This window comes from Mirounga angustirostris, unplaced genomic scaffold, assembly GCF_029215605.1.
Source record: "Mirounga angustirostris isolate CCGP_5_RB_7025 unplaced genomic scaffold, mMirAng1.0.hap1 SCAF_6, whole genome shotgun sequence".
Lineage (NCBI taxonomy): Eukaryota > Metazoa > Chordata > Mammalia > Carnivora > Phocidae > Mirounga > Mirounga angustirostris.
In genome coordinates this window covers 114,168,158-114,192,815 of record NW_026991714.1, presented here as the reverse complement: position 1 = coordinate 114,192,815, position 24,658 = coordinate 114,168,158, and the positions used below count along the sequence as shown (strand labels likewise).

At 50.9% G+C, this 24,658-nt stretch overlaps 1 long non-coding RNA gene across 1 annotated transcript; it reads left to right on the top strand.

Moving 5' to 3' along the window:
- Positions 1-1,324: 1,324 nt before the first annotated feature.
- Positions 1,325-24,206, top strand: LOC123846618 (uncharacterized). Its single transcript, XR_006791328.3, has 3 exons — positions 1,325-2,398; positions 10,492-11,796; positions 20,673-24,206. It is a non-coding gene; the product is annotated as an uncharacterized LOC123846618 (long non-coding RNA).
- The last annotated feature ends 452 nt before the right edge of the window (positions 24,207-24,658 follow it).

Below are 24,658 nucleotides of genomic sequence, written 5' to 3'. Positions count from 1 at the left end.
GGCTTGGGGACACTCGCCCAAAATCACACAGCTTCTAAGTGGGGAGGTGGGATTCAACTCCAGTTCTAGCCATTTTTTATTCCCTTCATTGCATCAAAGTTTCTAGTGACAAGCTTCTGTCTCCTCGGTGAGGCCCCTGACCTCTAGGCTGGGCTGGGGACCAAAGGGAGCTGTGGGTTGGAAGGGTACAAGGGGCAGGGAGGCAGCTCCAGCCCTATGCAGCACCTTGCTGCTTGGCCCAGAGGACTTGCTCCCGATGTGGACACTGGCCCTGGTATGGTGGGGGCATCACCTGACCCTCCCTCGGGGGGTGTGTGCATTGTTTTCACAGGCCCCAGGGGCCTGAGCCAGTGGGGACCCCGCAAAGATGCATCTCAGAGTGTGTTCCCTGTTTCCTGGGGGACGATGGGCTCTCACTGCAGTGCACGGCTGCTGGGGGTTATAGGTCCTTCTGAGGGGCCCAGCATAGCCTAGAGGTTGGAGGCCTCACTGAGGAGACAGGCCAGGGAGGTGAGGTAAATGCATTAACTTGACAAGTCCTTATGAAGCCCTTATGCTCTCTTAGGCTCTGGGAATATAGTACTGTAGACAATAGACACGAATCCCAGAAATTGGTTAAATGACATTTTAGAGACCCTATGGCCCAGGGGTTAACTGCACAGACCCAGGTCTGAATTCTTGTTCTGTTAACCAGTTGGTCACTTAGGGCAGGGCACTTAGCATCTCTGGGCCTATGTTTTCCCCATCTGTGGAAGAAGGATCTTAGTAGTACCTACCTCACGGGATGTGATTCAAATGGATTAATGTGTGGGAAGTACTCAGAGTGGGGTGTGGGCCACAGAAGGACATGGCAACATGTACGTTGTAGTGGAGGGAGGACCCACGGTGGACAACACAAGGGGGTCAAACCATGCTGTCCGTGGTAAGAGGTGCCAGGGAAGAAACTGCAGGGCGGCGGAGGGGCGTGGGGAGGGTATGAGTGTGTGTGTCATGGGGGGTAGTCAAGGAGGGCCCCAGATTTGAAGGAGGAGAGGGACAAGGGTGTTTTAGAAATGTGGACAGCACACACACGTTCCTTCAGCATCTGCCTAATGGCACCTGGTCTGTAAGGCTGAGCTGTATCATTTTCTTTCTTCTTTTTCAGTTAAAAAAAAAAATGGAGCTCACACACCTGTCCTGCATCCCACAATCATTTCACGTCCCTTCCGTGGAGACCTCTTTGTGGGGAGAACCGTCCCCATTCTTGCAGGCCACCAGTGAGGCTCAGCTGAGGAGCCACCTCCTCTTGGGACGCTCCCTGCCCCATCGGGGTCAGGGGCTCTGTCACTGGCTGCAAGACCGACGCCTTGTCGTTCTCCCCAGACCCGGAGGGGCCTGGGAGCAGGCCCAGGTAGCCATCCTTACTTTGTGCACTGGAGAGCCTCGGTGGGGCTTGTATGATTGTCCCCAAGACATGCACTCTCCCCTGGAGGTATTCAGAGAACACTGGGTCAGTCTACAGGGGCGGAAATGGCTCAGGTCAGGGAGGCAGGCTCACCTTGGGGCGAGAGCTCAACTTTGCCCTTTGCCTTTGTCCCAGGCCGCTCTCAAAGGCTCAGCCCACCGCCGTGGGAATTCCCAGGAGTGCGGGACCATGGGGCCCAGTGGGAGAGGGGCTCCCCGGCTCAGTCAAGATTCCCCTTCCCGCCCCGTCATTGCCACGTCCACGGGCAAGGCACCTCTAAGGCCCCAGTTACCTCCTGCAAGATACTGCCGCTGGACGTCAGAGAACCCTCGAGACCTTTTCTCTGTCTGATCCCAGAGCCTGTGGCAGTCGGCACTTTCCACCGCCTCTGCTCAGCCCTGGGAATTAGCAACAGGTGCTTCGAGCAGACCCCCGGAGCCCATCACCAGCATCCCATGGAAAAGAAGGAAAACAATTTGTTTCCTCCTTCCAAAAAATGTGAGGAAAGAAAATAGGCCTCATCTTCGATGTGAGCCAACTCTCTTCAGTTTGATCTGTCTCAAAAGAAGTGAGAAAGTGCAGGGGTTTCCCCCTGGGTAGGAGTGAAGCATGACAAGAGCCTGGAAACTTGGCAGGAATGCCCTGGATCGCAGCTCTGGCATCAGGCCCACTTGGCAGAGGACCAGGGAGAAGATTTCCCGTTGTCCCGACACAATTCCCTCGGCCCAGAGGAGCAGGCACACATGTGGGGGCGGTGCACGTGGGAATCAAGCCTGCCAGGGAGACGCTACCCACCCCCACTGGCCCTCAAGTCCATGGACACTCTCCAGCATTTACTGAGCACCGCGGGGTGCACGGCACTCACCAGGGGCACTTCGTACAGCGACGTGCAACCCCGGAGGAGCAAAGCCCCGATCCTGCCTGGTCACGCCTGCATCACGGAAACAGATCCAGGTGAGCACACTCACCTGCGAAGTGACCACCATCACTCCAGTGGCCTCTGGGACCCTTCCCACTTCAGAATCCCAGGTCTTCATGTGGAAGGTGGAGCTCCCCGGTGCCCAACAGCTGGATATTAGGGACCATCCAAACGACGGGAGGCACGTTCACTGTTTGCCTCAGATGCCTGGCATCAGGGAAGGGCCCTGCAGAGGTCACTCCACCCTGTTTGAACACAACTGACCTGTCATGTTCAATCTTTTTCATATTCCTGAGGAAACTGGAACAGATGTGCTGGGCTCCATGTCCAGGGCTGGGGTCTCCTGTGCTTTGTGTGGGAGGGGGTGAGCTTGGGGGGTGGGGGTAGGGGTGCTGGAGCTGCCAGTAGGCTGTCTCCCGTGCATGGGCCCCTGGCAGAACTCGCCATAATCTGGCCATGGGGCCCCCAAATCGGGGCCATGACAGTGAGGCCCCAAGCCCCCGGTCTGCCTGGTGGAGAGGAGCTCCAGATAGAGAGGGAAGACAGCAAGCAAGGGTTTGGGGCAGTGATGAGTGTGGACCCCGGGGCGGGGGGGGGGGCTGCTACATGGCACGGAACTCCTGGCCCAAGTATGCCCTGCCCATGATCCTAGGGGAGCTTGAGCATCGCTCGCAACAGTTGTTGCCCCTGGGCATCCTTTCTGATGAGAATGTGCTCCTGATGTGCTCCCTCCACTCTGTTCAGAGAGGAGAGGGCTGTCAGGGCCTTGGTGCCCTGAGTCAGGGGTCTAGACTAAAGCTGCTGATCCAGATCCAGGAGGCTCATCCCCCTCATCTGAGTTGAGGTCAGTGTCACGGGCCATTCTGATGCCTCATCGTGGCTTCCAGCTCTCCTTCACGAGACTGAGCATCGAGTGACATGTCTGTGGAAAACTGGTCTGCTTCCTCCACACAGGGGCTGGGCAGTGGTGGTGGGCGGGGAGGTTCTTGGCACCACCGTATAGATGGGACTTTAATCTCTTGGCGTATATCCCCACAGGGCACGCGTGGGAGCATGGGAGCCTGGGGAGGTCTGGGAGATGGGGAGTAGGAGAGATACTGTGGACCGCCGTGGAAGGTAGAGCCCTGTCACTGTGGGTGGTACGGGGCTCTCACACCCCATTCAAAATCCCCGACCACTGACCGGCACGTCTTCCTGGAGAGGCGGGTGACCCTTACCCTTTGCTGGGCACACGCTCCTGGGCTCGGCCCCTTGTTAGCCGAGAGAGCAGGAACCCCATTGCTCTGGGGTCCCCTGGGGACCATCTTCTTCGGCCTTTCCAGGCTCTTCCTGGTCACTCTGGTTGTGTTGACCTGTGCATTTTCGCTCCACATCCTGGGAGACAGCCACCAGTAGACCTGGCCACAGCATGGCACAGCACTCCTTCCAGAACCTGTTCAATCCTTTGTCTCATGCTTGCCTTGTTTTCTCTTATTCCCACTGCTTTCTCCCCAGGGCCCTTCTACATCCCCACCCCTGCCCTGGCCTCAGGGTCTCCACTGGTTAATGCTCTACTTACCACGATGAGGGGGCAGAAGGGTGGGTCTTCCCAGAGCTAAGATTCCATGACAGCTAAGAACAGTCCTGAAGGAGGAGGGATGGAGTCAGATGAAACGGGGATAGGGTCTCAGCAGAGTGGCCCCAAAGCAAGGAGGAGCCCAGCCACTGACCTTACCTTCAATGGCAGTGTGGGCGGGTGGGGCAGGCTCCGAGGTCTTGAGAATCCACTTCACTCCATGCATACATGTGCCCGCCCACCCATGTGTCCAGGCCTGAAGGGAGGGACCCCTTCAGAGGGGACCTCAGCAGATGACAACCAGCTCTTGACACCTGTGTCCTGAGGCTTCCAGCCACGGAAGAACCATGGCAGTCATGCAAGTAGCAGGGCCTCCATGTGACCTTGGGCTCGGGGAGCATGAGTGGGGGTGAGTGGGGGTGGCCAGGTTCTAGCATGAGTAGGGAACAAAGGGAGGCCACAGATGGCAGGACAGGGGAGTCTCTCTAAAGAGGTCTGGGGGACGAGAAGCCCAGGTCGCTAGTAGGGTCTCTGTGTCCTCTCTCAAAGAGCATCATGGAGGACACCTGTATGTTTCACACCACCCACCCCTTCCAGCCTCCACTGAAAAGGCCCTGCTGATGTCCCCTTGGCCCTACCAGGGGTCTGGGTATGAGGAAGTAAGCCGCTGGGGCTCACACAACCTGTCAGAGGAGCAGAGAGGGCTGGAAGTCCTAGGTTGCCTGGCAGGGTTGGGGGAGTAGAGCTGAGAGGTGGGACTCAGAAGGTCACCTGGGCCAGCAGCTGGGGAAAAGGGTCAGCACAAGTCAGAATATCATTCAGGAGAAGCGGAGTGCCAGCACCTGAGCCTGCAGGCCAAGGGGAGCTGGGCATCGGGTTGAGCAGAGAATATACCCCGTTGCCCCCGCCCCCCCTCAGCCAGAATGGTGCTCCTCAGTGGGAAAGGGAGAGATGAGCCCCCCTCCTGGGGAATGTCTCTGAGCCCTGAGGTAGCTCAAATTTGGGGCAAACAGACTGGGTGGATGGCAGTGCAGGAGAATATGTTAGAAGGGACTTACTGGTACCAGCTGCTAAAGCATTTTCTCCTTAATTTCCACATGGGCCCTCCAAGCTTGTTTCAGCACGGGGGCATGAGGAAACAAGGCAGGAAAAATTCCCATCCCTTGCCTAGGGTCACACAGTGGCTTGGAAGGGGCCTAGTGATGTGGATGTAACTCTGTGCGTTCCCAAGCCCCATGCAGACTGAGGCACCTCTGGACAGTGGAAGGAGGTGGTCTGGGGGCTGCAGGACTCCTTACAAAGGGCCACTGCCAGCCAGGAGCCTGGCCTGTCTGCTGGACAACCCCCTCCCCACCGCTGGAGGTCATGTGGGAAATTTCTGCTTGAGGAGAGCTGCGCAAATGGGCCATTGGGCCCCTGGGTACAAGGCCTTGTTTTCCTGCTGCCTCCTCAAATGGAGAAGGGGCTCTGGGGAAGGGCCTGCCTGGTTCCAGCAGCTCAGGCATGAACAACGGGCCTGTTAGCTGCCCTGTCTCACCCCGGGACATGTAGGCCTGGCAGCCAGCCGCTGCCCTCCTGGAGGACCAGAGCTTTCTGTGAGTGCAATTTCTTTCAAAGGCTCCTCCTGGGAAACTGGGCACTGGGGCCTGTGATCTTTCTGTGCAGACCCCCGAGCTCGGGGCGAGGGTGGGCGTGAGAGTGTCCGGGGAGTGGGTGCTTCTAGATGTGGGGGTCTCCCATCGAGGGCTAAGTGGCTGGGAAGTAGCTGTGACACAGGAGTGGGGAAGAGAAGTGGGGTGTGGTCTGTCCACGGGCATGAGTGGGGAGGGCTGTGTGTGGGGTGTGTCAGGTGGGGTACACCTGTGCAGGGGAGTGGGGTTGTGGAGGTGTCTGTGAGGCTGGAGGTGGGAGGCATTTCAGGAAACGGTCCTGTAGCGCTGTGGGTTGCTTGGAGGGTGGATGTGTGGGGAGTAGAGGCGGGGAAGTCTGTCCTCAGGCTGGTCATACCACCCAAGGTTTAACTGCCACAGTGAGGAGTCTGGGCTTTTTCAGGGAAGGAGGTCCTGGAGGTTTGCGAGCAGGCAATGGAGGCATGTGGACTGTGGGGCTGTGTGTAGGATGGGCGGGTGTGGGAGGGTGCAGAGGTCGGCCGCCTAGTGGGGCCCCGGGGCACTTATTCTGGTGGGGGCCTGAGGATCTGGGCCAGGGCCCAGTAAGGGGATAAGGGGCTAGGGCCAGTTCCCTGGGGTGGGGGACGTTGGAAGGGGACAGAGGACTCTGTGGCAAATTGAAGACAGGGAGCGCAAGCCAGGGGTCGCCCTGGACCAGGTGAGTCTAAGGCAGCGTCTGCATACAGGAGGTGATTTTGAATTTGTTCACTGGGACTGGTCTGTGAGTGGTGCCCGTGGGCAGAGGGAGTCCTCAAGAGAGGGGTCAGTGTGTGGGGGGGGGCGCGTGCGCACACACCCTACGCCTCCTGGTCCCCTCTGTCCCTCTCTGCCACAGGGGACACAGGTTAGTGGCGCTGCATCATGAGCATGACCAGCAGGGGGAGCTGTGCTGCCGAGGGACCTGTGCCCCTCCATCCTCAGCCCCCTCACTACATATTTTTACATTTTTGAGTGTGTGCCCATCTCTGGCATCACTTAGATAGTCATCTAGCCCCAGTCCTAGCTGACAAACTGTCTTCACCTCATCACCTTCTGTGCTAATACCGCAGGATGTCATACCCAGGGCGGCCTGGAGCTCCTGGACCCCTCAGCCCGGCTGGGCCCTGAGGAAGGCACACACAGTCCCTGACGGGAAGGCATCCAGTGCCTGGTGTGAAAATGAAGCCAAAGAAAGGGACGGTGTCCCAGTCCACACAGAATGAGCCAAGGGTAACACGGAGGCCAGGGGGCTTCCCCCAGGGGCTTCTCCCAGAGCCCTGAGTGGGATAGCCAGCGTACGCTGTGTCCTCTGTCCTCACAGGCTCTGTGGCCCCGGGCTTCCCAGCAGGGTGTGGTTGGCTTGGGAGTGGGGAACAGCAGGCTAGGGTGGCAGCTGAGACGGGGAGTGGGGGCCCTTGGAACAGCTGCCGGGACCCTTGGGCCAGACAGTTTCCCCAGAGGGGGCCGCCTTGCTCACTTACATCATTCACTGTACTGTGAATTCATACTGCAGGAAGGGTGCTCTATCAAGGCAAAGATGGGTGCTGGGGAGGCCCAGAGGAGGGGTTCAGTCCAGCCTGAGGGGCTGCACGTTGCTAGGCACAGCTTCCAGTAGAAGGTATGTCTGGACTAGGTTCTGAGGGATGTATAGGAGTCCAGTGGGCCAAGCTCAGTGTTACACACACAGTTTCTGGGCCTGTGTTACACAGGTGGGAGGTGGGACCCAGGCATGTGGGGGCAGGTGGTAGAAGCCTACAGGTCCTCAAGAGCTGAGGTAGCCCAGCCCCCGTGGGGCGCTCAGCCCGCTGTACCCACACACGTTGGATGCCGGGGCCAAAGGCAGACTCTGCGGGAGGGGGTTAACTCTAGGTCGAGGGAGCGGAAGGAGCTCAAAGTTGGTCTTTGCAGCCAGCTGGGGAGGCCCTAAGTCCAGCCCTGGTGCTTCTAGACTCGGTGTTAAGAAAATCAAACTCTCAACTCTGGGCTTTTCCAGGGACAGCCCCACTCTACTGGAGCTGAGAATTCCATTTGTAAAGTAGAATGGAGATGGGGAGGGATAGTTGTGAGGGAATTTAAGGAAGTTACCTAATTTTGTCCCATTTTATCTAGCATGAAGTAATTCATGTTCCTATTTTAGGGGTGATGTGGCAGGTCAGCTGAATTGTCACTTGCCCAGACCACACAGCTATAGCCCAGTGAAGCTGGGGACTGGCCCACGCATGCTTGCCCCTTGCCCCCTGAGGGGCAGCCCCATGCTGGGCTGGCTGTGTGCAGGCAGGAACTTCCTAGGGGGCCATGGGCCTCAGCCACTGGCAGGGTGTTCTGACCTGCTTGCCTGAGTAGGGACAGAAAGTAGCTCTGTTTAAACCTAAGGAAAGCAACCCAAAGCAAGCATGTCAACCACAGCCCGGTCCTCTTGGGGCCCCCTGTGGCTTGGACCGCTTTACTGTCTCAGCTCTGTTTGTGATGGGCCGTGCCGTGTCAAAGGCAAGGAAGGTGGCCCAAGGGTCTGCAGGCCAGGCAAAGGTGACCAGCCAGGAGCAGACAGCAGTGGGCTTCTGCAAGGCGATCTTCCAAGGACCTCTATGGCTCTGGCGGTAGGGCCAGAGCCCGTGACCTAGGCAGGGGTGTAGGACCTGTGAGGAACCCCCGCTGTCCTTCTCAGTGTGGTCAGAAGGTTAGGGGGTGGGTGTTAGGAGACACCCAACACAGGTCATAGAGGTGGTATGCAAGCCGGAGATTTCTGTCAATATATTTTATTTGGCCTACAGAGTGTTTCTCAAAACATGTTTCATGATGTCCCAACATTATCATATAAAAATCCAGATGTGCAGTTTCTCTTGAAGATTTGGAGGATCTGGCCTCCCTGTGTAAAAGGAGAGTGGTTGTCCTGTCTAGCTGCTGAAGGGGTTACCCCAGACCCCACCGCTCTCTGTAGTGTTCCCCGCCACTGTTTATGTTCCCTGCCTGGATCTCTCCAGGCAGCTCTGTTAACACAGCCCCCAACCAGTGATGGGGATGACCTCCATGGACTCTTGGCCCCTTGACCCCGGCTCTCAATATGGCTATGGTCCTATGTGCCCTAGAGAGGAGCATGGGGGATGTGACAGGCACCCAAGGTCAGTGGTCTAGTAGACTGGAAGCGGAGCCAGGAATGAGGGTGGGCAGCAGGGAGAGAGGGTTCCCGCATCCTCAGAGCCAGCGAGTCAGAGGGTTTGGGCTGGGAAGCCGGTGGGAGCAGCCACCGTGGGACCCAGGGGGCTGCAGGCAGCTTGGCGCCTGGCTTCTGTTATGCGGACAGAGAGAAGGCCAGAGCCGATTGGCCCCAGCCACATCGCAGACACAGGAAAACTCTTTCCACCCCGAGGAAGACAAATACAAAGGGCAAAATGAGGCTCCTGAACTCTCCACAAGCTTCCAGACAGACACAAACTTCCAGGACAGACTAAGGACTTCTGAGCCACTGTCGGGGAAGCAGGAATGTGGGGAGGGGGCAGGGAGCAAGCACACACTCTGGGAGGAGCAGGGAGGGCTCTGTGGTGTCAGGACGCAGCCCAGAGGTGGGGCAGGACAGGGCCAGCCCTGGGCAGGTGCAGGCACAGCTGAGCAATGTGGCAGGCCCCACCCTGGCAGGCCCCCCATGGCCTTGGGCACAGAGCAACTGCTTGCCGGGGGGAATGAGCCTGGAGGTGATGGGGTGGGGTGGAGAGGGGGGAGAGAGACAGACAAATACAGACAGAAAGACAGACACTGTTAGAGATGCAGAGACAAGGACAGCACCAGAGACGAAAGACGGAGACAAAGAGATAGTGACAGAGATAAACAGACACAGAGACAAACAGATAGAGAAAGACAGAGAGGGAAGGAGAGGGGAGGGAGACAGAGAGAGACAGTAAGACAGACATAGAGACACAGAGACAGAGACAACAACAGAGACAAAGGGGCAGTGACAGAGAGAAACAGAAAGAGAGGAAGACAGAGACAGAGGGGGAGAGACAGAGACAGAGATGGAGAGACAGATTGAGAGACAGGAAGAGAGGCAAGCTGGATGGCTGTGATGGGTGCAGCTGGGCATCTTGGGCTCATGGGCTCCAGCCGGACTTGGGGCCTGCCTGGTGCCCACCCCACTTCCCCACAGAAGCAACCGCCGCAATCCGCTCCCCTCCCTGGCCGGCCTCTGCTGGCTCCTGGCCAGGGCTGGGAGGGTCCTGTGCCGACAACGTTGGCAGATACCAGGTGCTCGAGAACTTGAGTCATGGCTGCTGCCAGGGGGTCCCAGAGTGCCAGGGAAAGCCCTCTGGACGGCCTCAGCCCTCCCGGGGATGTACTGGGAGAGGGGCAGCAAGGCTGGGTGGGCTGCTTGCTGCAGATGGCCAGTAAGGAGGGGGCGAGGCCAGAGCCTTTCTCTCGGCAGCAGGACCCTGCAGGAAGGCCCAGCTGCTTCTGTGAGCCCAGCCCATCGGGAGGGGTCTGTCCCCCAGGACCCATGGACCGGGGCTGCAAAATGTGTCGACGATAAAATCAAAACCATATTTTTCTATGTTGGAAGACGGAGCCGTGATAAATTTGGAAAGTAATACATATCAGGGCTCTGCAGACCATTTCCCGGCATCTCCCAGCAGACTGGCTTCCTGCAGCCAGAGCGGCGCACCCCCAAGGGCGTGCGGCCTGGACTGGGGGGCCGTGGCGGTCCGTGAAGGCGGGGCCGCGGTCGGGAACGCCAAGTGCATTTGATTAGAGGCTGGTGATGGGCAGCTTCCAGGGGACGGTTTGGGAGCCCGTAAACAGGCCATGTGGGGGGAAAATGCCCCCGAGGGAGTTGTGGCCAGAGCCAAACTATAGTTATTCACAGTGTGGTTTTCCAGTTGCTTCCAGATCTGCCTTCGCCAGCTGGGATTCTGAGTAAGTTATGCCTCCCCCACAGATCTCAGTTTCCCCAGCTTCTCCAAGATGGTGGTCACCCTTCTCTGACTCCGACATTCTTCTGAGCAAGCAAGGCCATGCCCACGGCTTCCTCGAAGAGAGAACCTCTGTATCGGGTGGTTCCTTCACATCATGACCTGGCCTGAGGAACACGCGGGACCAGACTGAACAGACTCCAGATAGGCTGTGCTCCGCCTCTTTTCTGTGGCCTCTGCTGGCTGGAGAGACACATAGAAACCCCTTGTGAGGGAAGCCCCAGTAAGGGAGATCGGGGTGTGTGGGTGCAGAGCCTCTGGGAGGGTGGGGTCTGCGGGCCACCCTGTGTTCGGGCACCGAGCCCACCCTGTACTCCTAACCCCCTGGCCCCTTGCACAGGGTTGTGTCTCCAGTTTGATCTCCTGGTGCTCCTTTTTCTCTCCAGAACCCTCCCTCCCACGGTCAGTGGAGACTCCCTTGTGGTACCCAGTCCTACAGAGGGTCCTATCCTGCGCAGCCCCTGCACGGAAGTCACCTGTGTTTGGGACGCTGGCTCTGCTGGGCCATGGCCTGAGCACAATCCTGCACTGAGCACCACGTCTGCTCAGAAGTGCTGGACCCGCTCAGGGTTCGACCCACACATCCAGCCCCCTGGGTAAACCAGGCTCTTCTGGGCTCCTCTCCCCTTCCTCATCTCTGTTTAAAAAAGGATGCCTGCGGAGCATGTTTACTTTATGCATTTCCATAACCCCAGCCTTATCTCAAAAGAGACTCCAGGAGACTAGAGAAGGCAGTTTGATGTCAGGATGAGTGACACAGACCTGTCCAACCTACAACACAGCCATGCTGGCCACGCTGGCTGGGGCAGACTCCATGTCCTCACTGTGTGATTGTCACGGGGCACCATCCAGGCAGACGTGCTCACGGGGCAGACCGGGGCCCTCAGGGGGATGTCTCTCAGTCCCCGCTCCTCACTTCACAAAAAGGTAAGGAGAGGGAGGTTCATTTGCACAGGCTCTTACTATTTTTCTGCCTCCACCCCCGGCCCCGGCTCTCTCCAAGCGTCAAAGGACTCCCCAGCCAGAGGACGGGCGTTTCCAGGTTATGCCTTCCTAGACATCTTGGTCCACACAGCTCCACAGCTCTTATGGAAGTGAGAACCACGGGGCCTGCCTGGCGATCCGAGAGGCTGCACAAGACGGCTCACCCAGCCCGGGGAAGAGCTGCCCTGTTAGAATGCAAGGAACCTCGCAAAGGGCTGCTTCGAGTTTACCAGCATTACCAAATCAAAGTGTCTGCACAATAGCGCCGGGGATCCCGGAGAAAGAAGGTGGGTGAGACCCATGTCTCTATCTGCTGAAGCCAGTTATTTTATTTTATTTTATTTTTATTTTATTTATTTATTTATTTATTTATTTATTTATTTATTTATTTATTTATTTATTTATTTATTTATTTTTGAGGCCAGTTATCTTAAAGAAAGACTGATGAGGACTAAGATACTCCTGTGGGAGCAGGTGTGTAAGCACCTAGTGTAGGTGTCTGGTTTCCCTCCACACTGGTTCATCTAAAAATGCATTTGCCTCTGAGGATCAAAGTCATCTGTGTTCATTACACACACACACACACACACACACAGATACATACATAAAGAAACTAACAAAGATTGTACCGCTCAGAAGCATTTTCACAAGAATTCTGATAAATTTCTCCTAGTTAGAGCTACCTAGCTGCAGACACATTACAGAGGGATTTTTTTTTGACCACTGATGATACTGTATCATCCTTGTGCCATGTGAACGCCATGGGAACTTCATTTTGCTTACATATTTGTCTGCATTTCTAATCATTTCTATTCATAGATTCCAGGAAGGGGAAATCACCGGGCTGAAGGGTGTGAACGCATTGAATATTTATTGCCAACTTGTCTTCCAGAAAGCTTGAGTCACTTTATTTTCTCTGCAGGAGCGTGACAGTGCCCACCACCAGTCTTTAAAAAAGACTCGGGGCTGGAAATGACCCCAAAGCTAATCTGGTGCTTAGATCTCCAGTGACTACACGCTAGTCCCTACTTGAGTCAGGGCCTCCCTGGTAGGGTCCCCTCTGCTGACACATCAGGGACAGAGAACTCGCTCCTTTGCTGCAGGTGAGGCTCTGCTTCTGCGGGTCATCAGGTTGTTTCTGTGTGCCTACGGCCGCGTGAGGGAGAGGAGGATGTGCATCAAGGGCAAGCCTGTGTCCATCCCCCTATCACCCAAGTCAGTTCTAGCAGATCTTGATTCTAGCAGTCTTTATTTACCTTGGGGGACTTCTTTAAGAATAAGAACACGAGGGCGCGTGGGTGGCTCAGTTGGTTAAGCATCTACCTTCGGCTCAGGTCATGATCCCAGGGTCCTGGGACGACGCAGGGAGTCTGCTTCTCCGTCTGCTCCTGCCCCTGCTTGTGCGCTCTCTCTTCTTCTGTCTCTCTCTCTCTGTCAAGTAAGTAAATAAAATCTTAAAAAAAAAGAATTAAGAACACAAAAGCATGAATACAGAACTATGAAAGCATCAAAGGGATTATTTTAAATGAGACAAAAATCACAATAAATTACAAATTTTTTAAAAAGCTGATAAATAACAAACATCACAAAATTCTTCAAAAACATAATTTTTACTAAATTCTGGACCTACTTCTATAATACTTTCCTTACACATTTTCAGCTGAGTATTCTTTTTTTTTTTTTTTAAGATTTTATTTATTTATTTGACAGAGACAGAGACAGCGAGAGCAGGAACACAAGCAGGGGGAGTGGGAGAGGGAGAAGCAGGCTTCCTGCTGAGCCGGGAGCCCGATGTGGGACTCGATCCCAGGACCCTGGGATCATGACCTGAGCTGAAGGCAGTTGCCTAACCAACTGAGCCACCCAGGCGCCCCTCAGCTGAGTATTCTTTGTTCTCTTCATATGACAATGATTTTCTCTAGTCATAATAAAAAGATAATTCAGTCTGTCTTCAGGGCATAAGTGATCAAAACCATTAAAAAATTTTTTTTGGTAGTTTAGACCAATTGCTTTCACCTTCATAACGCATTGATAATGGCATAATTAGAGTTTTATCAGATTGGGGAACACCTGTGTTATGCTCCTGTTGTACCTGAGCTGCAAGATTTTAGGGCATTTCTAGTTTTCCACGTGGTTATTAATCTTATATAGTCTCTGAATGATGATGGTCACATCGATGCTTGTATTCTACTGGCATTTATGAGTTTTTTTAATGTGTTTCTTTCAGTTTGGGTCAATTCAGCAGGAAATTTCAGTATCTTCCCAACCTTTTCACAGAATTCACCCTTTTAGTGAGATTACTAAACACTCTAAGAGCCTAGTCATTATTTTTATTACCAATTTATCTCTTCCTCTTCATAGTAAAATTGGAACATTTAAAAATTTAATGTGATTAACAATAATTTCTACTGATTCCACAGCTCATCTTTATAGCTTGTCTTCTATTCCATTCATTTTTATCTGATTTTTTCCTCAGTTTCTTAATTAAAAAGTTAAGTAGGACAAAATTGTATCTCCAGATCAGAAAACTGTAACTTTCTATTTGTTTTATTGCAACATTTAAAAACGTCTCTCCAAGTTATATGTTAAATCATATATTCCCAAATGAACTTCTCCTTAGTTTGGATCCTCAAACGCCTGATGCCCCTTCAGTTCCATCTAACAAGGGGGAAAGATACACGGCACAGGGGAAACCCCAGTGCACATAGAAGGCTATCTTACTTACTTACATTGCTGGGGCTCCTCCGGGGCCTTGGGAGGGGCCCCTGTAAATTGGGGTCTGTCTTGGAACTGTCATTAACTTGAAGGTAAATTTACCTCTGGCATCAGTCCCGCATTGCCTCCCCTCCACCAATGCTCTATGGAGTCTCTATCCAAAGGACTTTTGGCCTTGGTACTCCAAAACCTTAGTCTGGACACTGGCCAGCCCAGGAGATGGGTGACTGGTTTGGCAGGTGGGACAGACTTTACCACATTCATAGTCCAGCTTCACTGGAACACTTAAGAAGATACCCCTTTAACTCCCGACAAACTTGCTCTCTTAGATCAAGGAGTTCCTATGAGTCTATGACTGTGCGTGGGTTCAAGGCCCTGGATCTATCTTGCATATGTTACAAACTCTTTAAAATAGTTCCAGGTTTATTTCTGTCCTTAAGAATCAATATAATTCAGGAGCATCTCTCTACTTGCTATATGGGATGTTGCCCAATTCATGAATTGCTTAATAAAGCCAATTCCATCTTCAAAAAAAAAAAATCAATATAATTCAAGAAAATGAGAAGACAAGCCACAGACTGGGGAACAATATTTACAAAAGACATAACCTGATAAAGGACTTATTTAAAATATACAAAGGACTCTTAAAACCCAACAATAAGAAAATGAACAGCCTGATTAAAAATGGGTAAAAAACTGTACATACTATAGAATCTCAACTATATGACTTTCTGGAAAAGGCAAAACTATGAAGATGGTAGAAAGATCAGTGGTTGCTAGGCATTTTCTGGGAGAGAGGAATGAATAAGAGGAACACAGAGGCTTCTTAGGGCAGTAAAACTACTCTATGATGCTAAAATGGGGGAGCCATGTTATTATACATATGTCCAAACCCATCGAATGGACAACACCAGAGTGAACTCTAATGTAAACTCCGGATAATAATGTGTCAGTGTAGTTCATCAGTGATAACAAATGTACCTCTCTGGTGGGAGATGTTGATAAATGGGGGAGGCCTTAGAGGGGGGACAAAGCGTATGGGAATGCTCTGTAGTCAGCTCAATTTTGCTGTGAACCAAAACGTCTCCAAAAAATATCTATTAAAAAATCAATACATTCAGTATTTTTGTAATTTATTTTAATAGCCACTTCCAAGTAATCCATTCAGTGGATATTTACTAACCCTACTATGCACTACATCTGAGCAAGGCCCTGGGACCCAGTTGAGAAACAGGCAGGAGTGGCTGGTACGTTCGAGGTGCCATCATCCTGCTGGGAAGGTAGTCTCCCAGAAGGACAGATAACAAAAGTATAATCGCAGTAAGTTCTTTTCCAGTTGTCCCATATGTTAGAGGAGCAACAGGTAGGGGAACTCAAGCTAGTCTGAGGGGGTCTTCACTAGTAAGCAACATCTGAGCCTGGATGGGCTTTCAATGAAGGAGTAAAATGAGAGGATTTGTGTCTCCAAAATATTATCCTGACTAGTGCACAGAATGGACTAGACGGAGTCACGAGTGGAAATGGGCGAGCGGTTAAGAGGCCATCACAGTCCCAGCAGGAAGGCCTAGTGGCCTGTGCGAAGGAAGGAAGCCAAGCATCTTCTCAGGCTGAGAGGCCAGGAACAGTGTCAGGGAGATGCGGTGTGAGGGAGACTGTGATAGAGGACACTGGAGGAGAAGCAGACCTGGGAAGGAGGATACCGCGGTCACTGGGGACCCGAGAGCGCTAGCAACCACGGAGCTGCTGAGGGAGATGAGCCTGGGCGGCATGCGTCTGGAGCCACGTACACAGTCTGGGCTGGGGACATAAATCTGAGCAGATAGATGGTAATTGGAGCCATGTGGCGGATGAAATCATCTGAGGGGAACGTGTGGGCTGAGAAGAGCAGGGAACAGGGCCATGATCGCCGCCACATCTGTGGCCATGAGGAGACAGAGCCAGGAGAATTCACGGGGATTACCAGCCACATGACAGACAACGAAATCTAGAGGCCAAGATGCGCTTGATGCTCTCCAGGGGACAAGGGCTTCCCAGCCGACCATGTCACGATGACTCCTCACCCACCCTGAGAGGTGAGCATGCTTCTACCAACTGAGGCGTGCAGCACAGAGAAAGGAGAGCCCCACTGGAGTCCCAGAGACCCAGGCTCAGATTCACAGGGTCATAATTTCACCGTGAGGGCTGTGGGGATCAAAGGACATGGTGCATTTACAAAGCACCAGGCACCGCGCCTGACACATGGCTGTGGGAGTTTCGAGAGACTCATAAATAACACCCCATTATTCGCCTCCCCTGCTCACATCCAACTGAGAAACGAGACGCAGGAGACAGGTTTCAGCAGGACGAGCAAGAGAGGTATTGGCGGCCCCAGTGATGGACAGTATGCCACAGCTGTGAGGTCCCCTGGGGCTTTGGCCTTCCCACACCCTGCTGCCATCCTCCCCGCCCCACTGTGGGGCAGCCCTCCGGAGAGAACAGGCGGGCCGGCAGAGCGGTCAGATTTACCCAGAGCACAGAGAGCAGACCAGGAGGGAATGAATGAGTCTTGAGGGGGCCGCCTTTTGATGGCTCCCCCCGATCCAAACTACAACTGGGGACGGTGCTGTTCCCCACCACCACCAGAGGTAAGGGGTGTCACTCAGGTGGGCTGTGTCCACGTGGCATCATAGAGCCTGGGGGAAGGGTTTCATCCTCGGAATAATTGTAATAAGCAGTTACAGTAAGCAACTGTGAAAACTGATTGCCTCTCCCTCATTTAACAAGTCAAGTTATGGAGGTCTTTACTCATTGGCGAGATGTGGATTAAAAAGTCTGAAATGTGCTGACTTGGCCCACTTACTCTTTCCTTGTTGTTTCTTTGATAGCTTTTTTTAAAAAAATTTGTTTATCAAAGTCATACATGTACATAGTTTTAAAAGTCAAATGGTTCTGCAAGACTCATAATGAAAACCAGCATCTCTCTTCCCCGCTCCTGATTCTCACTCCCCAGAGGCCATCACTTCGAATTCTTCTCACAGATTCTTCTGGTGCTTTCCTCCTTACTTTAAAATAACATGCTTGGACTGCCATTTCTTGATTTTCCAGTTTAAATGTGATTTAATGAATTCCTACTACAGCAGAGGAGGACGTAACTCTTGTAAACCGCCCTCCCTCTCCCCCTGCATATGTGCACTCCTTTCTCCTCAAGCCCAACATGGTAGTTAAGAGTGTCATTTTTGGCCAAATCAATATTCAGTATTTACATAATTGTGACGATGTTCCTATTATTCCCAGCCTAACCATGTAGTGCACATTTCCCATTTTGTACAACCTTTTGTTCTGCTTGGAATGAGGGGCTGCCAAGCTTTTCCTTTGTTTAGTGTTCAGTGACCATCCATTCCTAGACTTCAGGCTGGAGGGGGCTCTCTTTCTAGCAGATACTTGTGCTGCGGCCCAGCCTCCTTCCTCAGGAGACACCCCCCTCTTACCCCCACCCCCGCAGCCTGTGCGTCCACCCCCGCTGTGGTCTTGGGGGCCTGGGGACCCTCTGACTTCCCTGCGCTGGGTCTCTATGTGCTGAATCCAATGTCCTGTCTTGGTTTTCTCCCTTGTTGGGGCGAAGCACCTTCTCCAGTAGCTTTCTGAGAAACGTTCAGTGTTAGGAAAGTATTTTGAGAGCTTGTCCATGCAAAAATTCACTCTCCCACCCTCACATTTGATTGGCAGCTTCTTTGGAAATTTTTGCCCCTGGGACTGGGAGGTCGTCACCCACTGCCTCGGGCTCACAGAGCGGCTGTGAGAAGTCAGATTTGGTCTCACCTCTTTCCTTCACATGAGGCCACTTTTGTCTCTGAAATTATTCAGAATTTTCTTTTCATCCTTGGGGTGCACTGGTGTGGGTCTCTCTTCACATGGGGGTACTCAGCGAGTCCTTTCAAACTGGAGGCTCATGACTGATGCTCATAATCTAGTACATTTTCTTGTATTATTTTCTACCCTCCTTCCCCTCCCCCATGTATATTTTCTGTTCTTTTTTTAGACCTTCCTGTTTTTCAGTTATGGACTTCCTGGGCCAATTCTCTAATTTTTCTAGTGTTTCTCTCTTATTTTCCATCTTTTTCTTTCTATTCTGTCTTTTGGAAGGTGCCTCTTAAACTTAAAATTGAAATTTCTTTTTTTTTTAATTTTTAAAATTTTATTATGTTATGTTAGTCACCATACAATACACCATTAGTTTTTGAGGTGGTTTCACTTATTTGTGGAACATAAGGAATAGCATGGAGGACATTAGGAGAAGGAAGGGAAAAATGAAGGGGGGGAAATCGGTGGGAGAGATGAACCATGAGAGACTATGGACTCTGAGAAACTTCTTATATGCAGTTGTTTTGGGTATCTGCCAATTTAATTTCCCAGAATACTTTTAAAATTCCAAATGATCCTTTTAAAACTTACTTTGTAGTTATTTTTTAAGCAACAAGTTTTCATTTCATGGATGCATGTTAATATCTTATTACCTGGAGATGGCGCTTATAACTTAACATATTACGTTATATTATATTATAACTATTTTCCCTGCTCCATGAGTTGTCTGTTTCCTCTAAGCTCTTTTTTTTTAGGCTTTGATAGTTTTCATCTCTGACTTTATGTAAAGAGTAAGACTCCAACACATACACTTTAAGCTCTGTGTGTCTGGGTGGGGCTTTGTTGGAGGAGGACTGACCTTGACCACTTTACCGGGGCCTCCAAACAACCAGTATCTGCATAAATTCTATTGGGCTGGCCAGTATCCCCAGAGAAGAATCATCCAAAGTTTTGCACAAAGATTATAAGCTTGGCTCCTAGTTCTCAGGGCGAGAGAAGGGTAGGGTGTGGGTTTCAGCATTCGGTGTGTCAACTTTCACTTCATCCTTGTTGTCAGCCAGATGCCCTCACCTGCATCTGTGCCCATGGTTCCTGAGTCCAGAGGCCCCTGGTTCCCTCTCACTGGAGAACAGAGCCCTGTCTTCTGCCAGGATGCTGGGGAGGTAATGTTTTACCTGCACAGATTGGAACAAGAGACCATGGGTCAAAATATTCTCATACTCATGTTTTTAAGTTTTGTTTTTTGGTTTTAGAGATAGTGTGTATGTGTGCACGCATGAGCAGGGGGGAGAGGCAGAGGGAGACGGAGAGAGAGAATCTTAAGCAGGCTCCACACCCAATGCTAAGCCCCACACGGGGCTCAATCTCATGACCTTGAGACCATTACCTGAGCCAAAATCAAGAGTCAGATGTTTAATTGACAGAACCAGCCAGGCGCCCCTCTCATACTAATTTTTAATCAATCCTCCATTTTCAGTTGCACCCACACTGCCGCTTTGAGAAATCCCTGTGCCCCTTGAGTGGCTCTGGCATACTTTGCTTTACTTCTTGACTCCCTTGCTCCTGGTCAGACCTCAGGCTGCTCCGAGCCACTATGTGGTGACCATGCATGCAGCCGCCTTCCCGGTTCCAAGAGTTTGTCACTGTTGCTTCCTCTCTACTTTCTTTGTCCATTGAAGTGTTTGCCTTATTTTCCCTCCTTTACTGTCATTCTAGCGGACTTTCAGGAGGGGCTAGAGATAAACATACCAAGACAGCACAAGGTGCTGGGAGCCCACAGTCTTCCTTTGCTTGGTCCCCGTCTGGAGACTTCTCCCATCCCGTCCTGCTCTGTTCTTGCCCAGCCCAGGACCAGCTGTTCTGTCCCTCCCTCTCCCATGGGTGGAAGGTACATGATTAGATAATCCTTTCAGTGGGTCCTGAATTAGGGATCCAGCATTTAGACCCTGGGGGCTTGTTGGCACCTACTGTGTGGTCTTTGACCTTTGGAGTTTCTGCCCAAACTGAGACTGAGGGAGCCCTGCTTGAACATCCAACACATTGCTGCATTGCCCTCATCTTTTTTTTTTTTTTTAAGATTTTATTTATTTATTTGTCATAGAGAGAGAATACAAGCAGGTGGAATGGCAGGCAGAGGGAGAAGCAGGCTCCCCATGGAGCAGGGAGCCCGACATAAGGCTCCATCCCAGGACCCTGGGATCATGACCTGAGCCGAAGGCAGACGCTTAACGACTGAGCCACCCAGGCACCCCGCATTGCCCTCATCTTAATGGGCCTTCAAATTTCTTACCCATTTTTCTATTGGATTGGTGTGTATGTGTGTGTTTGTGTGTGTGTGCGATATTTGTGAGAGCTGTTTTTGGCTACTAATTCTTTGCTTGTTAGAAAACGCCTCACGCTGTTTGTTTGTTTGTTTTAAACTTTCCTTATTGTGTGTTTTGATCTACAGAAGTTTTTAATTTTTATGAGATTAATCTGTCAGTTGTTTCCTTTATGGCTTCTGGGTATGGAATCTTCCTTCCTGTGGAAGGGAACCCCCACCCTCAAGTTGTAAAAATAATCTCTTTTTTCCCTCTAAAACTTTTATGGTTTTGTTTTGTTCATGTAGCCCTTCTGCTTCTGTCCAAAGCCTGGAAATGGTCTCCGCAGAATGGCTCTTTCTCCAGAGGCTCACCCGCTTCCCACGAGCCAGCAACACTCTCCGGCGACGTTAATCCCAGTTCCTGGGACAATGCTCAAGTACCTGCTGATTTGTGGTTACTCGTTCGGTGTGTCTTCCCCGCAGAGCTGTGGACATCAGAACAGCCCTGTGCCGCTTCAGGAATAAGACTGATGCACTGGTTTCTTGTAGCCGCTGTAACAAACCAGCACAAACTGGGCGGCTCAAAACAACAGAACCTTATTCTCTCTCTGCGCGGGAGGCCAGAAGACTGAAATCAAGGTATCGGCAGGGCTGTGCTCCCTCTGAGGGGAGGATCCTTCCTCACCTGTCTCCCAGCTTCCGATGCTGCTGGCAATCCTTGGTTTCCTTGGCTTGTATTTTTTTTTTTTTTAAGATTTATTTATTTATTTGAGAGAGCGAGAATGAGAGAGAGAGAGAGAGAGAGAGAGTATATGAGAGGGGGGAGGGTTAGAGGGAGAAGCAGGCTCCTCGCCGAGCAGGGAGCCCGATGCGGGTCGATCCCGGGACTCCAGGATCATGACCTGAGCCGAAGGCAGTCGCTTAACCAACTGAGCCACCCAGGCGCCCCGGTTTCCTTGGCTTGTAGCGGCATCATCCTCATCTCTGTCTCTGTTGTCACCTGACATTCTTCCCGTGTGTCTGTGTCTCTTCCTTTTCTTCTAAGGGCACCAGTTCCATCAGATTAAGGACCCCCTCTGCGTCAGTATGAGCTCATCTGAACTAATTATACCTGTGATGGCCATATTTCTGAATAAGACCATGTTCTAAAACTCCAGGAAGGACACGAATTTGGGGGCACACTCTCCAGCCCAGCGAAACTGATGGGTCTTCCCTTTTACCTTCAGCTGTTGCTAGGATGAGGCCCTTGCCCGGCCTCTGTTGTTGCTGCACTGGTAGATCTCTTCAGACTCTCGGTGGCTCCCTTAGAACTGCCAGTGGTCCCTAATTAGTGCCTTTTGATCTATCACAGAAAGTTGTGGGTGAGCAAGAAAAGGCTGAGAACTCTGGAAAGAGGAGATCCAGTCTTGCATTGGCAATCCAGAGGGGATCGTTCAGATCTAGGGTCCCTGGAAGTCAGCAAACACTTGTTTTTTGCACACACTGCAGGATGGGAGGGTGTGACTCCTGAGTGTTGGGATTAACCCTGAGGTCTCCCCGGGGGAATGAGGGAAAGGTCGTTTTCATGGGACCTTGGCACTATTCCTTTGGGCCCTTCCCAAATAGTGAAGTTTGAATTGCAACTTGTCTGCAGAGGAGGATGTACATCCATCCCTGCTTTGCCAGCAGAAAGGGTATGGGTATGTGACATTGGGCATGGACATTTCTGAAGTTCAGAGCGCATGGGCTGGAGCAGTGGGAAGTGGGTCTCGGACGGGCTTCTCTCACATCTTGGGGTCAGTCGTGTCCTGGAGTAATTGACAAGGCCCAGCTTCTAAATGGACCCCGTCACACTCTGTCATTGCCAATGGGGGTGGGCTTGGCTTGATTTCCAGGAAACAGAATAAATACAAAAGCAATTGTACTGCAGGGGTGGGGTGGTGAGGCATGGAGCAGGTCAGAGCGCTTTGTCCAGTTGGTTCTCAAGCATGTGAAATCCGTAACAGGGCTTCTGGAGGGACAAAAATACTAACCTTGTTCAATAAAACCTAGGTATCTTTAAAAAAAAATCAATTTTATTGAGGTATAAGTCACATACCATAGGCAAAAGGTACAAAGTATACAGTCTGATGGTTTCGATACAGTCACAGAGTTGTGCAACCTCAAGTCAATTTTAGAACGTTTTCATCACCCCAAAAGGAAACCTGCACCCCTTAGCTTAATGCCCTGCTCCCCTAGCAGTAGAAAACTAAGCTACTTTCAATCACTATAGATTTGCTTATTCTGCTCATTTCATGTAAATTATACCATACAATATGTGGTCTTTTGTGACTGGTTTCTGGCACTTAGCATCATGTTTTTAAGGTTCATCCACGTTGTAGCATTTGCCACTACTTTGTTCCTTTTGATGGCCAAGTAATATTCCATCATATGGATACATCAAATTTTGTTTATCCATTTATGTTTTGATGGACATTGGGTTGTTTACATCTTTTGGCTATGGTGGATAATGCTGTTATTGATCCATACCAGTTTTTGTGTGGATATATATTTTCATTTCTCTTGAGTACACACCCAGGAGTGGAATTGCTGGGTCTTATGGTAATGATGTTTCACCTTTTGAGGAACCGCCAGACTGTTTTCCACAGCAGCTGCACCATTTTGCATTCTTACCAGCAATGTATGAAGGTTCTAATTTGGCCAACACTTGTTATTATCTGACTTTTATATGATAGCCATGCTAGTGGGCATGAAGTGTATTCTCATTACTATTTTGATTTGCATTTCCCTGATGGCTCATGATGTTGAGCATCTCTTCATGGGCTTATTGAACTTCATGTGCTTATTGTGCATATCTTCTTTGGAGAAATGTCAGTTCAGATCCTTTGCCCATTTTTCAAATTGGGTTGTCTCTTTATCATTCCGTTGCAACTGTTCTTTATATATTCTAGATATAAATCCCTTATAAAACATATGATTTTCAAAAATTTTCTCCCACTCTGTGTGTTGACTTTTTTTACTTTGAAAAGCAAAAGTTTATTGGTGAATTCCACTTTATCTATTTTTTCTTTTGTTGCCCGTGCTTTTGATGTCCTAGCTGAGAATCCTCTGCCAAATCCAAGGTCGTGAAGATCTACCCCTGTGTTTTCTTCTAAGAGTTTTATATTTTAGCTCCTACATTGTGGTCTTTGATGTATTTTTTTTTTTTTGAAGATCTAATTGGCTTTATTCAACAATTCATGAACTGGGCAGCATCCCATCTAGCAGGTAGAAAGGAACTCCTTGATGTATTTTGGTTTAAAAACCACAGACATGCTTTACAACAGTGAGATATTTGGCAGGAGTGTGTAGGACGACTTACCCAATGACATATTTTTGATTTTTTAACAGATTTATTGACTTCAAAATTTCATTTCCTGTGTGCGCATTTATTTATACGCACACATAAATATGCACAGCAGTATAATAATAGTAGCTCTTGCGGCCACATGGGAAGTGGTGTACTAATGTGGGCAGACAATAACTGGAAACATCAAGGACACTTAACAATGGATTTTGCACTTTTTGAGACCAATCTCTTCTTACACATCAAAGAGTGCGGCCAGATTTTTGATTGACAGCAGCAAAAAATAGGACAGAGATTACATGAATCAAGCGATAATTTTCTCGGGCACCTGGGTGGCTCAGTCGTTAGGCGTCTGCCTTTGGCTCATATCATGATCCCGGGGTCCTGGGATCGAGCCCTGCATCGGGCTCCCTGCTCGGCAGGAAGCCTGCTTCTCCCTCCCCCACTCCCCCTGCTTGTGTTCCCTCTTTCGCTGTGTCTCTCTCTGTCAAAAAAATGAATAAAATATTTAAAAAAAAGAGAGAGATACATTTTCTCTCTAACTTAGGGAAACCTGGGACAAAGAGGGCCTGGACCAGATTCCATGGGCAGAGTTTTGAAAGCAACCGACTTGCAGAAGCGTGGGACATTTCCAGACCATGGAGGGCTGCTAGAGATGTCCATGCCTGGCACCTGCGCCACCCCCATCTCCTCCCTCCCAAATTTTTCATGGCACCTGAGAGAAGTGGAGGGGATCAAAGAGGAGGGGATTCAAGCCCCATTATTTGGGGACTCAGGGCCAAATAAAAATTCATAAAAAAACCTCTTGTTCAAAAAGCAGAAGGGCCATTAAAGATACAAAAAAAAAAAAAAAGATTTTTTTTTTCCCATTTATTTCTGCAGTTTCACTCTCTTGACCTGTTTTCAATATTTACCGTCCTGCTCCTTCAGATGCAAAGATATAAAGGCCTGTGTAGACCCCACAAGT